This window comes from Pipistrellus kuhlii, unplaced genomic scaffold (genome assembly GCF_014108245.1).
Source record: "Pipistrellus kuhlii isolate mPipKuh1 unplaced genomic scaffold, mPipKuh1.p scaffold_m20_p_3, whole genome shotgun sequence".
In the NCBI taxonomy this organism is placed as follows: Eukaryota; Metazoa; Chordata; class Mammalia; order Chiroptera; family Vespertilionidae; genus Pipistrellus; species Pipistrellus kuhlii.
Genome location: NW_023425529.1, coordinates 108,460,435 through 108,477,776, shown reverse-complemented (window position 1 = coordinate 108,477,776; position 17,342 = coordinate 108,460,435). Strand labels below are relative to the sequence as shown.

General features: G+C 40.6%; 1 protein-coding gene across 11 annotated transcripts in view; it reads right to left on the bottom strand.

Moving 5' to 3' along the window:
* Positions 1-17,342, bottom strand: part of CAB39L (calcium binding protein 39 like) — a 129,279-nt gene that overhangs the window by 98,518 nt on the left and 13,419 nt on the right. For 5 of the 11 annotated variants that reach the window (XM_036457691.2, XM_045588657.1, XM_036457693.2 and 2 more), the window contains exon 2: positions 6,095-6,168. The gene's annotated coding sequence lies outside the window, so the exon portion shown is untranslated. Of the gene's footprint in view, positions 1-5,433; positions 5,452-6,094; positions 6,169-6,452; positions 6,464-7,475; positions 7,529-17,342 lie in introns of those variants that run through there. The other 6 variants (XM_036457690.2, XM_036457698.2, XM_036457695.2 and 3 more) reach the window with 6 other exon arrangements.

The following is a 17,342-nucleotide window of genomic DNA, read 5'->3' as shown; positions in this document are numbered from 1 at the left end:
TCTACTGGAAACAAAGAACATAAGGTCAAAACACTATGAGTAAAATCACCAAAAACTTACAGCATACACAGGGGTAATTTGGGACAACAAAAACATAAAAGGTGAGGGGTTAACGGTCTGAACTGGCAAAGGTGAATTGAGATCAGATGCACTCAAAAGAAAAAAAATTATATGTATACAACTTTACTTTTCATAAACCTAATAGTAACCATGCAAAGCTCCCAAAATTAAGACAAATATGGCTTAAAAAAAAGAGGAAGAGGAAAGAAGTATGGAAAACAACAGACAGAAAAAAAAGGAAAAGAACCAATGGACACACAGAGCTACCAGAAAACAAAAGATAAAATGACTATAGGAAATCCTCATACATCAATAACTACCCTAAATATAAATGGTCTGAATTCACCAATAAAGAAGCACGGAGTAGCAGAGTGGATCAAAAAACAAAACCCAACAATATGCTGCCTTCAAGAGACACTTCTAAGCTACAAAGACACAGGTAGGTTCAAAGTAAAAAAGTGGAAAGTGATTCTCCAAGCAAATAACATCCACAGAAAAGCCAGGATAGCCACTCTTATATCTGACAAAATCGATTTCAAGATAACAAAGAAAACAAGAGAAAAAGATGGACATTTTATAATGTCAAAGGGAACAATATATCAAGAAAACATAACACCTGTTAATATATATGCACCCAACCAGGAAGCACTGAAATATGTAAAAACAAATTGATGGGGAAATCAGGAGCTTTGCAGAACAAAAAAGGCTAAGGGAGTTTATCACAACCAAGCCAGCAATACAAGAAATGCTAACGGGACTGCTGTAAAATGAAGAAATAGAAAGGGAGGAAGGAACACAGGCCAAAAAATAAAAATGGCTACAAATACCTATCTATATATATAAAAGCCCAGTGACCCAAAGAACGGAACAACTGCACTGTGGCAGCCACCAGCCTGATCCACGGCCCTATCAACCTCTGCCACCCTCTCCCCGCACCAGCCTAGTCTTCAATCATCCCCCAACACCCGGATCGAAGGCAGGGCCAGCTGGCCAACTGCCTGCAGCCCCTCCCCCTGGCCAGTCCTGCCCGATGGGGGTGGGGGTGGCTGGACTCTACCCATGCATGAATTTGTGCACCAGGCCTCTAGTTAATAACATTAAATGTAAATGGATTAAATGCTCCAATTAAATGACATCAAGTGACTGAATTCATAAGAAAACAAGAGACACACCTCAGAACAAGGGATTTACACAGACTGAAAGTAAAGGGATGAAAAAATGAAAATTTTTCAGACAAATGGAAATGAAAAAGAAACTGGGATAGCAATACTTATAGCTGACAAAATAGACCTCAAAGTGAAGACCATAACAAAAGACAAGGAAGGCTACTTCATAATTTTAAAGGGATTGATACAACAAGAGGATATAACTCTGGTAAACATATATGCACCCAATGTAGGAGCACCCAAATACATTTTTAAAAAAAACTTCTGGAAGATATCAGAGGAGAGACTGACAACAATACAATCATAGTAGGAGACTTTAATACCCTATTAACATCACTGGATAAATCCTCTAGACAAAAAAATGAGCAAAGAAACAGCAATCCTAAATGACTCACTAGATCAGATGAACTTAATTGCCATGTTCAGAATATTCCAACCCAAAGCTACAGAATATACATTCTTCTCAAGTGCACATGGGACATTTTCAAAGATAGACCACATATTGGGACACAGGCAAAGTTTCTCCAAATTCAAGAAGATAGAAATAACATCAAGCATCTTCTCAGATCACAATGGCATGAAATTAGAAATCAACTACAATAAAAACAATCACAAAAATTCAAATACTTGGAGGCTGAATAAATAGTATACTATTAAACAATGATTGGGTTACCAAAGAGATCAAAGAAGAAATAAAAAGCATCCTGAAAATAAATGACAATGAAAACACAATAATCCAAAATCTATGGGACACAATGAAAGCAGTCTTGAGAGAGAAGTACATAGCTCTACAGGCTTATCTAAAAAAAAAATCACATAAGAGAAACAGGTAATAAGCCATCTAACTCTTCAATTTGAAGAATTAGGAGAGCAACAAGAAAAGCCAAGAGTGTGCAGAAGGAAGGAAATAATATAAATCAGAATGGAAATAAATGACATAAAGACAAAAAAAAATACAAAAGATTAATAAAACCAAGAGCTGGTTTTTTGTTAATCAGCTTAACAATAACCCACAACTTTTGGACCAACCAAGAGCTGGTTTTTTGAAAGTATAAACAAGATAGATGAACCTCTAGCCAGACTCACCAAGAAGCAGAGAGAGGACCTAAATAAACAAAATCAGAAATGAAAGAGGCAAAATAACAACAGACCTAACAGAAATACAATGAATCATTTTTAAAAAAATACTATGACCAACCCTATTCCAACAAATTGGTCAACCTAGAAGAAATGGATATATTCCTAGAAAAATACAACTTCTCAAAACTCAACCAGGAAGAATCAATAATTCTGAATAGGCCAATAACTATAGAAGAAATTGAAGCAGTAATCAAAAAACTTCTAACAAACAAAATCACTGGAACAGATGGCTTCACAGGGAAGTTTTATCAAACATTCAAAGAAGAAATAAAACTTATCTTCCTCAGACTATCCCAAAAATTTGAAAGGAGCACTTTCTACATAGCCAGTATTACCCTATTCCCCTAAACCAGATAACAATACAAAAAAGAGAATTATAGGCCAATATCTCTCATAAACATAGATGCCAAAGTTCTCAACAAAATTCTAGCAAATTGAATACAGCATTACATTAGAAAGATCATACATCATGACCAAGTAGGGTTTATTTCAGGGATGAAAGGATGGTACAATGGCCACAAATAAATAAACGTGATATACCACATAAACAAATTGAGAAATAAAAACCATATAATTGTCTCCATTGATGCATAAAAAGCATCATAAAATCCAACACCCTTTCTTGATAAAAACTCTCAGCAAGGTGGGAATAGAAGGATTATACCTCAACATAATAAAAGCCATATATGACAAAACATCATACTCAATGGGCAAAAACAAATCATTTCCCCTTAAGAACAAGAACAAGACAGGGATGCCCACTCTCACCATTCCTATTCAACATAGTACTGGAGATACTAGACATGGCGATCAGACAAGAAGAAATAAAAGTCATCCAAATTGGAAAAGAAGACATGAAATTGTCATTATTTGCAGATGACATGATACTGTACACAGAAAACACTAAAGACTCCATCAAAAAACTACTAGACTTAATAAGTGAATCAACAATGTAGCAGGATATAAAATTAATACCCAGAAGTCAATGGCTTTTTTATTTATTTTATTTATTTTTATATTTTATTGATTTTTTACAGAGAGGAAGAGAGAGGGATAGAGAGTTTGAAACATCTATGAGAGATGAACATCCATCGGCTGCCTCTTGCACACCCCCTACTGGGATGTGCCCGCAACCAAGGTACATGCCCTTGACCGGAATCGAAGCTGGGACCTTTCAGTCCCCAAGCCGATGCTCTATCCATTGAGCCAAACCGGTTTCAGCTCAATGGCTTTTTTATACACCAGTAACGAACTCACAGAAAGAGAAACTAAAAAAAAGATACCTAGGCATAAATTTAATCAAGGAGGTAAAGAATTTGTACTCAAAAAATTACAGTACATTGAAAAGAGATAGAAGAAGACATAAACAAATGAAAGAATATAGTATGTTCATGGGTTGGTAGAATTAACATAATTAAAATCTCCATCAAAATGATAAGCTTTTGTACAGCAAAAGAAATGATCAACAAAACAAGAAAGCCCACTGCATGGGAGAACATATTTGCCAATGTTATCACTAATAAGGGTTTAATCTCCAACATTTACAGGGAACTCATACAATTTAACAAAAGGAAGGTAAACAACCCAATCAAAAGATGGGCAACAGACCTAAATAGACACTTTTCAAAAGAAGACATAAGGAAGGCCAAGAGACATATGGAAACATGCTCAAAGTCACTAATCATATGAGAGATGCAAATCAAAACAACAATGTGGTACCATCTATTTAGGGGGGCAGTTGGACATCCTTCTCACAATCCAGGACTGCTGGCTCCCAACTGCTCACCTGCCTGCCTTCCTGATTGCCCCCTAAATGCTTTTGCCTGCCAGCCTGATCACCCCTAACCACTCCCATGCCAGCCTCATTGATGCCTAACTGCTCCCCTGCCAGCTTGTTTGCCCGTAACTGCCCTCCCCTTCAGGCCTGGTCACCCCTAACTGCCCTCCCCTACAGGCCTGGACCACCCCAACTGCTCTCCCCTGCAGGCCTGGGTCCCTCCCAACTGCCCTTTCCTGCAGGCCTTGTTGCCCCCAACTTCCCTCCTCTGCCAGCCTGGTCACCCCTAACTGCGCTCCCTTACAGGCCTGGTACCTCCCAACTTCCCTCCCCTGCTGGCCATCTTGTGGTGGCCATCATGTGTCCACATGGGGGCAGGATTTTTGACCACATGGGAGCAGCTATCTTGATCTTCTGTGTTGGAGTGATGGTCAATCTGCATATTACTCTTTTATTAGATAGGATAGAGGCTTAGTGCATGGGTGGGGGCCGGCTGGTTTGCACTGAAGGGTGTCCTGGAACAGGATGAGGGATTCCCTTGGGGCGTGGGGTGGCCTGGGCAAGGGGCCTGTGGTGGTTTGCAGGCTGGCCATGCCCCCCCCAGGCAACCAAAGTGGAGGTCCTGGTATCTGGGATATATTTATCTTCTATAATTGAAACTTTGTAGCCTGGAGCAAAACCAAGCCTTCTGCTAGCTCATGGCAGCAGCCATTTCTGTTGTGGTTTATTCACCTTCTATAATTGAAACAGGTTTGGCTCAGTGTTTAGAGCGTCGGCCTGCGGACTGAAGAGTCCCGGTCATGGGCATGTACATTGGTTGCGGGCACATCTCCAGTGGTGAGTGTGTAGGAGGCAGCTGGTTGATGTTTTCAGCTTTCTATTCCTCTCCCTTCCTCTCTGTAAAAAATCAATAAAATATACATTAAAGAAAAGAAAAGAAAAGAAAAGAAAAGGAAAGAAAGAAAAGGAAAGAAAGAAAGAAACAAACAAACAAATAAACAAACAAACTTTGTAGCCTGGAGTTGAGGCCTAGACTGGCCAGGGCAGGTGGAAAGCTGGGCTTCCTCTGTTGCTGGGGGCAACCCTAGCCTGCTCTCTCCAGCTCCATGGCTGCCACCATTTTCCTTGGGATTTATCTTCTATCATTGAAACTTTATATCCTTGATTGGAGGCCTGGGCCCGCCAGGGTGGGTGGAAAGATTGGATTCCTCCATTGCCAGGGAAAGCCAAGCCTCCCTCCTACTCCCTGTGGTGGCAGCCATCTTTGTTGGGGTTAATTTGCATACTCACTCTGATTGGCTGGTGGGCGTGGTTTGTGGGTGTGGTTTGTGGGTGTAGGTTTCCAGTTGTTCAGATGGAAAAGAATACAATCCTATATAATAAAGAGGTAATATGTAAATTGACAGTCACTCCAGCAAACAAGATGGCTGCTGCCATGTAGTCAAAGATGGCCACCCCCATGTAGACAGAAGATGGCTGCCACAAGATGGCCAGCAGGGGAGGGCAGTTAGGGGTGACCAGGCCGGCAAAGAAGGGCAGTTGGGAAGGATCAGGCCTGAAAGGGAGGGCAGTAGGAGGCAATTAGGCCTGCAGGGGACAACAGTTGGGGGGACCAGGCCTACAGGGGAGAGCAGTTGGAGGGGGACCAGGCCTGCACAGGAGGGAAGTTATGGGGAACCAGGCTGGCAAGGGAGGGCAGTTCAGGGGGACCAGGCTGGCAAGGAAGGGCATTTGGGAGGGACAAGGCCTGAAGGGTAGGGCTGCTGGGTAGAGACCAGACCTACAGGTGAGGGCTGTTAGGGTTTAATAGGCCTGCAAGGGATGGCAGTTAGGGAAACCAGGATTACAGGAGAGGGCAGTTGGGGGCAACGTAGCGGGTATTTTAGTGTTACTATAGTCTACATGTCTCAAAAGCATTTACAATCTTGATTGAATTATTATATTAGGTTACCTTAGAAATTGTGTATCATCTGCAAATTCATTTCAAATCTCAGCCTTCAATAAAGACACTGACCAACACAGCATCTGAAAAAAATAAAAGATTCAAAATTAATTTTGAAAATCTTTACAGCAAATTCATATTTTTTGTTATCCAGTATATATTAGAATTATAAAATTAAATTTCTATCATAATTTTATACAAAAAATCAAATTAAAAGAGGATTATCCCTCTACCCCAACAACTTCCAGTGGTTGATCTTTTACAAAGTAGTAAACTGAATGCAAATATTTTATCAGAAATGTGAAGGTATGGCCTGTGTGAGGGAAACTCTAACACCTCTCAAATCTACATATCCCTCATCTTCTACAGGAGGAAACACACTTATTTAAACTAGTATGAAGAGAATATGCAAAGCTTAGAAGAGCTTTGTAGTGTCACACAGAGAAGCTTTGAAGGCTGTTTTGCTTTTAAAAGCATCATGAAAATCCATGCCCACTGGTTTTTGTTTCCTTTTCTGCTTTGTCATACTTTTAGTTCATGTTTTTTAATAATTTCAGTCGTGAATAAGACATTTGTAAAATTTTTATCTCCAAAATTAACATAAAGACTTGTGTGTGTCAGTGTGTGTTTACAATTTACCATCGGAAACAAAAGGAAACACACACTGCTCTCCTTTAGTATATTGCTCTTGCACAAAGAATGACAAACCACTAACTGAGGTTCTGCATCTTTTATTTTCTGAGCAGCAACAACAGGTTTAAATAGGACATTTAATTTTTGATGTTCTTTCTCCTCTATATATGATGTATATCATACAATAATGTAGTAGAAAAAGCATTGGCTTTGGAATCACATAGATTTAAATCTCAATTGCTCTAAACCTCATAGGAAAATATCACGAGTCTTTTTTTTTTAACTGACTTTTTTATACTGCTTGATGACTTGCTTTTTTTAATTTAACAATATATTAACTACTTTCCATATCAATATATGAGGCTCTCTGTAATCTTTTTCAAGCTGCATAATAATTTATTTTAAATTTAACTTAAAAAAATTTCTATTCACCTTTTGAAAAAAAATTTTAAATTCTTTTAAAAATATATATATATTTTATTGATTTTTTTACAGAGAGGAAGGGAGAGAGATAGAGAGCTAGAAACGTCAATGAGCTGCCTCTTGCACACCCCTTACCGGGGATGTGCCCACAACCAACGTACATGCCCCTGACCGGAATCGAACCTGGGACCTTTCAGTCCGCAGACTGACGCTCTACCACTGAGCCAAACCGGTTTCGGCTGAAAAAAAATTTAATTTAACTTATTGTTGAAAGTATTACAGATATCCCCATTTCCCCTCTTCTACCCCCTCTCACCCCAACCCAGGCCTTTACCTATCTATTGTCTGTGTCCATAGGCAATGCATGTATACATATAAATTATTTGATTAATCTCTTCTCACCTTCCTTCCACCTTTAAATTGATTTTGAGAAAGAGAGAGAGAGAGAGAGAGAGAGAGAGAGAGAGAGAGAGAGAGAGATCAATTTGTTATTCAATTTATGTATGTATTCATTGGTTTATTCTTGTATGTGCCATAACTGGGGATTAAACTTGCAATCTTAGCATATTGGGTCAATACTTTAACCAAGTGAACTACACTGCCAAGGCCAATATTATGAGTCTTAATGGGTAGCAGCAAGAGCCTAATGATATAGCAGAAAGAGCTATCCTACCTAATAACAGAGTAATATGCAAATTAATCATCAGTCCGCCACAACCCATGCCCACCAGCCACACCCACCAGCCAATCAAAGCGAGTATGCAAATAAACCCAACCAAGATGGCTACAGTCACAGAGAGCAGGAAGGAAGCTTGGGTTTTCCAGGCAATGGAAGAAGCCAAGCTTTCCACCTTCCCTTGCTGGCTTAGGCCTCTACTCAAGGCTATAAAGTTTCAATTATAGAAGGTAAACAAATTGGAACAGAAATGGCAGCAGCCACGGAGCAAGCAGAAGGCTTGTCTATGCTCCAGGCTACAAAGTGTCAATTGTAGAAGGTAAATAAATTCCAAATACCAGGGCCTCCACTTGCAAACCACCACAGGGCCCTCGCCCAGGCCACCCCACACCCCAAGGGAAACCCCACTCTGATCTGGGACACCCTTCAGGGCAAATAGCTGCCCCCACACATGCACCAGGCCTCTATCCTATCTAATAAGAGTGATATGCAGATTGAGCATCACTCTAACACACAATATGATTGCCCCCATGTGGACACATGATTGCCACCACAAGATGGCCAGCAGGGGAGGGCAGCTGGGAGGGACCAGGCCTGCAAGGGAGGGCAGTTGGAGGTGATCAACCCTGCAGGGGAGAGCAGTTAGGGGTGACCAGGCTGGCAAAGGAGGGAAGTTTGGGGCAAACAGGCTGGCAAGGGAGCAGTTAAACACCGATCAGGCTGGCATGGGAGTGGTTAGGGGTGATCAGGCTGGCAGGTAGAAGCGGTTAGGGACAATCAGTAAGGCACACAGGCGAGCAGTTGGGAGCCAGCAGTCCTGGATTATGAAGAGCTATGTCCCAGATTGGAGAGGTTGTAGGCTGGGCTGAGGGACATGCCACCCCTCCCCTCCATATTAGTTTCATGCACCGGGCCTCTAGTCTATATATATAAAAAACGAGTGACCAGCCGACTGGTCAATGGCCCAATAGGTATGACATGCACTGACCACTAGGGGGCAGACACGTAATGCAGGTGCTGCCAAGGGACAGGAACTATGCAGTGCCCTCTCACGCTCTGGAACCCTCGGGGATGTCGGAGAGCCAGTTTCGGCCTGAGGGACCTCACCGGCAGAAGGAACCCTGCTCACTCTGCAGACACTCTTCAAGCCCTGGTGCCGCCCCAGGTGTGGCTGGCTTGAAAGGGACACCATCTTCCTGGAGATAGTCCCGGGAGGTTGACTCCAGGGCATATCTGGCCCTCTTCGCCCAGTGCCGCCCTAAGGCCTCCTTCTAATTAATTTCTTTTCAATGTGCACAAATCCGTGCACTGGGCCTCTAATAGCACTATAAATCAGGAACAGCACTATTCCTGCCACGTAACATGTACTCTTTATGTAAGCTGTCCTATTATGTATTTTTGTACTTCAAAATCTACTCAATCCGTCAAAGGGCTTTCCAGACTAAATTTAAGTTATAAGAAAGTTGATATAGAAGTTGATATATCAAATAAAAATTTGATAAACTTCTTAGATTTTATTCAATAATTACCAACTTTTTGCAACACTTATTTTACCAAAAATATACATAAAGTATGTTAAAAATAGCAATACAACAATATTACTGAATATATTCCATTAAAAAGGCATGGCCCAAAATCATTAGAAATTGTTCATTTTCTTATGAGCTATGTCACCAAAATGATGTAGTTCTATAAATGTGTTTCAGTTCCTTTTTAGATTCTTCTTCTACCTTTTAATTTTATTTTTGAATATATAAATATACATGATTTCAAGATCAAAATTATATAAACAAATTATATTTAGAGCAATCTCTCTTCCATTTTTGGCACCTTTCCCGTTACCTCCTTCTACATATAGATTACTCTATATACTATTCTGTGCCTTTGTTTTTTTTCTACTTCATAATATATTCTGGGGGTCATTCTATATTGGTACATGGAAACTTTCTATATCTCTTTATGACTTCTGGAGGAAAGGGTGACTTGAAAGGGACACCATCTACCTGGAGATAGTCCCATTGTTGCATGTACTTTAATCAGTTCTCCATTAATAGGCATTTTGGTTATTTCTAATCTTTTGCTAATACAAGTAATGCTGTTGTAACTAACATTATACAAATGACCATTTATATTTTATGCCAGTGTATTTTTAGAACAAATTCCTTGAAGTTAAATGCTGGGTTGAAGGATAAATGCATACAAAATTTTGCTGGATATTGCCAAATTCCCTCCTGGACTTTTATATTCTTACCAACAATGCCTCAAAGTGTCTGTTTCCTCATAATCTATAGAGGCTATTATATACTTTTGGTTTTGGTGAGAAAGATTTTAGTGTTACTATAATTTTTAGCATAGATTTCACTTGCATGACTTTTTTTTTCACTTGTAAGACTTTTATTTTTATTTTATTTATTTAAATTATGAAAGTATTTTTTTAATAAATCTTTATTGTTCATATTATTACAAGTGTTCCTCATTTTTCCCCCTCCATTGCTCCCCTCCACCAGGTTCCCACCCCACCCTCTGCCCTTTCCCCACCCCACATTGTCCTCCTCCATAGATGCACAGTTTATGTTGTTTCTTCCTGCACCCCCACTCCCCTTTTCCCCAAGAATCATCACTCCCCTTTCACACCTCTGATTCTATTATATTCACCAGTTAATATTCATCAGATTTTTTTAATTCCCTTGGTTTTTAGATTCACTTGTTGATAGTTACATATTTGTTGTTCATAATTTTTATCTTTATTTTTTCCCTCTTCCTAAAGGACACCCTTCAGCAATTCATATAATTCTGGTTTGGCGGTGATGAACTCCTTTAGCTATTTTTTAAAAAAATATATTTTATTGATTTTTACATAGAGGAAGGAAGAGGGATAGAGAGCTAGAAACGTCGATGAGAGAGAAACATCGACCAGCTGCCTCTTGCACACCCCCTCCTGGGGATGTGCCTGCAGCCAAGGTACATGCCCTTGACTGGAATCGAACCCAGAACCTTTCAGTCCGCAGGCTGATGCTCTATCCACTGAGCCAAACTGGTTTCGGCTCCTTTAGCTATGTTTTTGTGTGTGTGTGTGTGTGTGTGTGTGTTTTTTTTTGTTGTTGTTGTTTTTTTTTACTAGTGAAGCTCTTTATCTGGCCTTCAATTCTGAGCGATAGCTTTGCTGGATAGATTATCTTTGGCTGTAGGTCCTTGCTATTCATCACCTTGAATATTTCTTGCCATTCTCGTCTGGCCTGCATGGTTTCTATTGAGAAAACAGCTGACAATCGTATGGGTGCTCCTTTATAGGTAACTACCTGCTTTGCTCGTGAGGCTTTTAATATTCTTTGTCTTTTGCTCTTGGAATTTTAATTATGATGTGTCTTGGTGTGGTCCTCTTTGGATTCCTTTTGTTTGGGGTTCTGTGTGCTTCCTGGACTTGTAAGTCTAATTCTTTCACCAGGTTGGGGAAGTTTTCTGTCACTATTTCTTCCAATATGTTTTCAGTATCTTGCTCTCTCTCATCTTCTGGGACCCCCATAATTCTGATGTTGGTTCACTTGAAGTTGTCCCAGAGGTTTCTTACATTATCTTCAACTTTCTGGATTCTGTCTTCTTGCTTCTGCAGTGTCTTCTGGCTCTTTATGTTCCAAATCTTTGACTTGATTCTTGTGATCTTCCATTCTGTTTTTAGGACTCTGTATAATATTTTTTATTTCAGACAATGTATTCTTTATTTCTAGTTGATTCCTTTTTATTCCTAGTTGAGATCTTTTCATATCCTCATAGGTCTTGTTTTTCGGCCTTTTCTCGGAAATTCTTAAAAAACCTATAAACGTGATTTTGAACTTTATATCCAGTCGCTTGTCCTCCTCCATTTCTTTAATTTATGATGTTTACTTGTCTCGGCATTTTCACAGCTTCCCTGAGTTGGTAGGGTGGCCTTGTGTGCTAAGGTGTCCTATATATGCCAGTGAGTTGGCCTACCAGTTACCTGAGGTGGACACTCTTGGTGTACCCCCTTGTGGACTGTGTGTACAGCCTTATTATAGTTAAGTCTTGATTGTTGTTGGTATCACTGGGAGGAACTGACCTCCAGGCCAATTGGCTGTGAGGATCAGCTGTGTCTATCCTGGGAGACAGCCTTATTCAACTAGACTTGGAAAATTACAAAAGCCTCTGTGCTCAGCTTGGATGGGGCGAAGTTTCAGGGTGGAGCCTACAGCCTTGGATTTCCGTCAGCCTCACTCTATGACACATGTGTCAAACACAAGGCCCGCGGGCCAAATCCATCCCGCCAGGCCTTGCAATGTGGCCCGCACCGCGCTGTCATCACTGCACTCCGCTGCGTTTCCATCACAATGACAGTTTATGACTGTTCAGTAAACCATTCGGCCCACGATTTAGGCTGGATTTTAGATTTTGGCCCCTTCTCTGATTGAGTTCGACACCCCTACTCTATGAGGTTCCTGAGTCTCAGTGTTTCTCAGTGTCCTTCAGTACTCGCTGCAAGCACCTCTGAGAGAAAGGTGCCCTCAAGTTTTGCCCACTACCAGACAGTCTAGTCTTTCCCCCAATGAGCCCGGAACTGGGGTTCAGTGCAGTTGGAAGTGGGGTTGGAAGTGGGGTTTAGTGCAGTCTGGAGCTTTTGTCTCCTTCCTGCTAGGGCAATCCAGCAGCACAGTCAACAGTCCATCTTCTGTGCACAACGTGCATGCCCCCAGAACTCTGCCTTTTGCTGCTCCCCTGAGTTTCTGCCATACAGCCCAGATTCCCTCCGTATGAGCCTGGGTCCCCAGGGTCTGGCCTAAAACTGGAGTTCAGTGCAGTCAGAACTGGGGTTCAGAAGTATGGAGCTTTCATCTCCTTCCCGCTACGGAACGCCAGCCAGGCACTCAGCCGCCTCCTCATCTGCAGCTCACTCCTCTCCCCATGCACGCCACGTTTCCATTCCTTAGGCTTTTACAGCTCCTCTGATTTTCCTTCTGGTTTTCTCTTTCCTTCTAGTTGTAGAATTTCCAGTCAGTCAACTTTCCTGTAGTTCTGGATAATGTCCATTTTGTATTTTAGTTGTATGTTTTGAAATTGTTGTGCAAGGCTGCAGTTAGGCATTTACCTATGCCGCCATCTTGGTTTCTCCTTGTATGACTTTTAAATCTTTGTATGACTAAAGTTCAACATTTTTTATGTGTGTGTCATCTGCATTTCTTTTTCCATGAACTCTATTTTCATCTCTTTAGCCCACTTTCCTATAGGGTTGATAGTCATTTGCCTTGATTTTTAGGTTATTTCCATTGAGACTACCTCTTTGTTGTATAAGTTTAAATATTTCCACTTTGTCATGGCATTTTCATCATGGAACTTTTGTTAACATAGTGGCCTTTAGCATCGTTAATTTTTTTTTTTTCTGGGATTGAATCAGTTATAAAATCCTTGGCTTAGAATTTTCATAAACTTCAAATTGGTTCCATAACTGTTTTGTTTGTATGTTGCTGTTGAGAAGTTTGTTGCTAAGCTCTTTTTTATGATTGGAAACCCAGAGGAATTTTTCATTATCTTCAAAGTCCAATAGTTTTACCAGAACATGACTCAGAGTTGACCATTCTGGACCAACTTTTCCAATACACAACAAGCTTTCTCAATATGTAGATGTAAGTCTTCTGTTATTTCCAGAATGTTTTTATGGATTGAAGTTTAAAGGTTAGTGCTACTATTGTTTTTCTTCTTAGGAACTTTTAATTTTACATATTGTTTATATCAATCACTTTCTGTCTCTTTTTACCTTTCTTCATTTAATTTTCATTCTTCTGGTTGCCTTTGTCTTTCCTCAGTGCCCTTTATATTCAATCAAATTTCTTCTTCTTCAGGTACCTTGAATGTTAGCCTCATTTTAAAAGATGATTTTTTAAAAATTTATTGTTAGCATTATGTCCCCTATGTCCCCCCACTTTGTCCTCCTCCACCCCACCCCAGGCCTACTTGACACTATTGTCTGTGTCCATGGGCTATTTATATATGCATATGTTCTTTAAAATTCCCACTCCCTCTACCACCTTCCTGTCTATAATCTGACATTCAGTTCCATACATCCATGTCTCTGGACCTATTTTGTTCATTAAACTCTATAAATAAGTGAGATCATATTTTAATCTTTTCCTGACTGGCTTATTTTACTTAGAATGATAATCTCCAGGTCCCTCCATGCTGTCTCAAAGATAATAGAGCCTTCTTTTTACTGCTCAATAGTATTGTTCTGTAGTTTTCTTTAACTCTGTAGTTGGATGTTTTGGGGGAGACTTCATCAACTGAAATATTTTTACTCTCATTTTATGTTTCCTACTTATATTAACTTTACATGGATATTGTCCACCATTTTCTGTTCATTTTGAGTGTTTTTATTTTCCTAAACCAGGTAACAGTAGTACATAAACAGGAGGGAGGGATTTGGAAGAATTAGTGGACTTTTTAGTTCAATAGCCCTTGTGTTGGTATATAAAAGTACAATGTTTTAAATCAATGACTCCTTTTGGGTGTGGAGGTAGAGAAAGGATGATCTATCTTCTGTTTCTCCAATTCCTACTACCTCTTCTTTCTCTTTACCACCAAGCCTGTAGGTAAATGATGCCTCTTCCAAGTCATCTTTTCCCAGAAGCAGTACCTTTCTGAGACTGCCTCTTTGGTCCCATGCACTTTCAGGTTCCTTTTGTTTAACAGCCCTCAAACTTCTTGGTATTTCCCATTTTAGGGTGGAGTTTTCTTTTTCTTGAGTTAATCTGCATTCTATTGACCCTAGCTACTGCTTACCATTCCTGTTCTGAAATTGAACAATTTCAACATTACTTGCCACTTCAGCATAGGTTCCACAGCTTGCTCTGCTACATTTCAGTTTATTTCCCTACATACCCATAATTTGATATTGTTGAGCAAAGGTGGTGGTGGTTTATTCTACTTCATTTATAGATCTGTATGGTATTTCAAAGGTGTATGGCTTTAGACAGTTGTCATCATCCTACAGAAACCCGGAGTCAATTTTTGTATTTTAAATTTATTTTCTAGTTTTATTGCACATAGTCAGATTTTCGTTTAATATTTTAGTTATTGGAACTGAGGTTTTTGTTGTGGTCTGGTATAAAATTGACTTTTATAACTGTCCCCTGTGTACTTGAAAAGATGTATTTTCTATGTGTGGATCTTTAATATAAATACTAGAGGCCCAGTGCACAAAATTCATGCACGGGAGGTGGGGTGTTCCTTAGCCCAGCCTACCCTCTCTCCAATCCGGGACCCCTCCAAGGATGTCTGAGTGCCTTCCCCTGCCAGGCTGGTTGTCCTTAACTGTCCTCCCTTCAGGGCTGGTCCTCCCCCACAACTGTCCTCCCCTGCAGGCCTGGGTCCCCCCAATTGTCCTTCCCTGCAGGCCTGATCCTCCCCTCAACTGCCCTTCCCTGCAGGCCTGGTCCTCCCCGCAAACTGCCCTCCTCTGCTGGCCAGGTCACCCCTAACTGCCCTTCCCTGCTGCCCTGATCATCCACAACTGCCCTCCCCTGCCAGCAATCTTATGGTGGCCATCTTGTTTGTTGGAGTGATGGTCAATTTCCATATTACCTCTTTATTATATAGGATGTGAGAACTACCTTATTGTTTATGTACTATGACTAATTTTTTTGTCCACTTAACTGGACTTAAAATTTTGAGAGAGGTGTTAAAAATTACATCTCTTGTAATTTTTATTTTATGAGAGCTGTTGATATGTCATTTGGTAAATAGACATTTCAAAAAAATATTCATGGGAGGACAAAATGATGGAATAGATGGACGTGTCCAAGCCTTTTTGCAGAGCAGATAGAATGAGCTGCTGAATCAAATAGCATCCACCCAGAATTGGTGAAGGAGACAGCTGGTGAGACAATTTACAGCTGGGAAAGGCAGAGGACACATGGAGAAAGGTAAAATCAAGGACCTGGGCTGGAGAGAACTGCCAGACCTTTGAACCCAGAGGGTCAGAGGGAAACAGCACAGCACCGAGCCGTGTACCTTGGGACAGGCACAGCGTCTGACTGTGGTAAGGAGATTTGCAGGACAGCTGGGGGCAGGGGATTCTAGATCTGGGCCCACAGTCATGAAAGACTGAGCCAGAGGAGGCAGCCTGCAGGGCTGCCCAGACCACGCAGTGCAGTCAGCAGAGGGGTTCAGAGGTGCAGCTCTTTCCCCTATTTGTGGTCTTTGCTTTACTTCCCTGAACCTAGTTGATAGGACCTTTCAGATACAGACACTCACCCGTGGCTGAGGTGCAGGAGGAGGTGCGGACTTGTGGAGTCTGGGGAGAGGCTGGGGAGAGGAGAGGGTCCAGGAGAAGTGGCAGTGAGTCTGGTGCTGAGTCACAACTGTTGCATGGGACATGGGAAGCCATTTTATCCTGAAGAGATAGCCCCTCTCCTTACAGTCTCCAGGCTATACACTAAATGGTAAAAAGGATTTTTAAAAAATCTGAATAGTCCCTGAGAGTCCACAAGGACTGGCCTAAAGAGAGGCCTTCAGTCCCAGCAACTGGAAACTGAGAAACCACAGACAGTACAGAAGACTGAGATCTTAAGCCAGCCAAAGGAACGACACTTCACTTTTTCATTTTTATTTTATAATTATTTTATCTTTTTTATTTTCATTTATTTTCTCTTTTTATTTTTCCCTCATCCTAATTTTTATTTTTATTTTATTTTTTTATTTTTTTTTTTTTTTTTTTTTTTTATATATTTTATTGATTTTCATACAGAGAGAAAGGGAGAGAGATAGAAAGTTAGAAACATCGATGAGAGAGAGTCATCGAGCAGCTGCCTCTTGCACACCCCCTACTGGGGATATGCTCGCAACTAAGGTACATGCCCTTGACCAGAATCGAACCCGGGACCCTTCAGTCCCCAAGCCGACGCTCTATCCATTGAGCCAAACCGGTCCCGGCGCCTCATCCTAATTTTTATTTGTTATTTTTATCCCATTTTTAATCAATTTTTTATAAATTTATTATTATTAATATTAGTAGTATTTTCTTCACTTTTGCTTTTTTCTTACCCACTTATCCCCTTGCTACTTCCTCTATACTGAACTGAGGTCCTTCCCATATTCATCCAATTCTTAACCTTAGTTTCTGTATATAGGATTCTGCCGCCACCTTCTTTACTGGGTATTTGCTGTTTGTTCTGGTCTACCTGTTTTGGTTTACCTTTTTGTTCTCTGGTATTTTCTCCGCACATTTTTCCCCCCTTTTTCTTCCTTTTCTTTTCTTTCATTCCATTTTTTCTCTCTTCAAAATCATTTCTGCTCTCTTTTCTCTTCCCTAATTCTCTTTTCTCTGGTGGTCACTATATTGAGGTTACCGATGTCGTGAGTACATTCATGTTTTGTTCCCTTTGTGCAATGTCTTGTTGAGGTGAACTTTATCCTGTATAACCAATGTACTAGAGAGTGAGCCACATAACCAGATACTCAGGACAATCCATCCATGAACTGGACCCAACTACAGAGGAAGGAAGAAGATGGCAGTGAGGG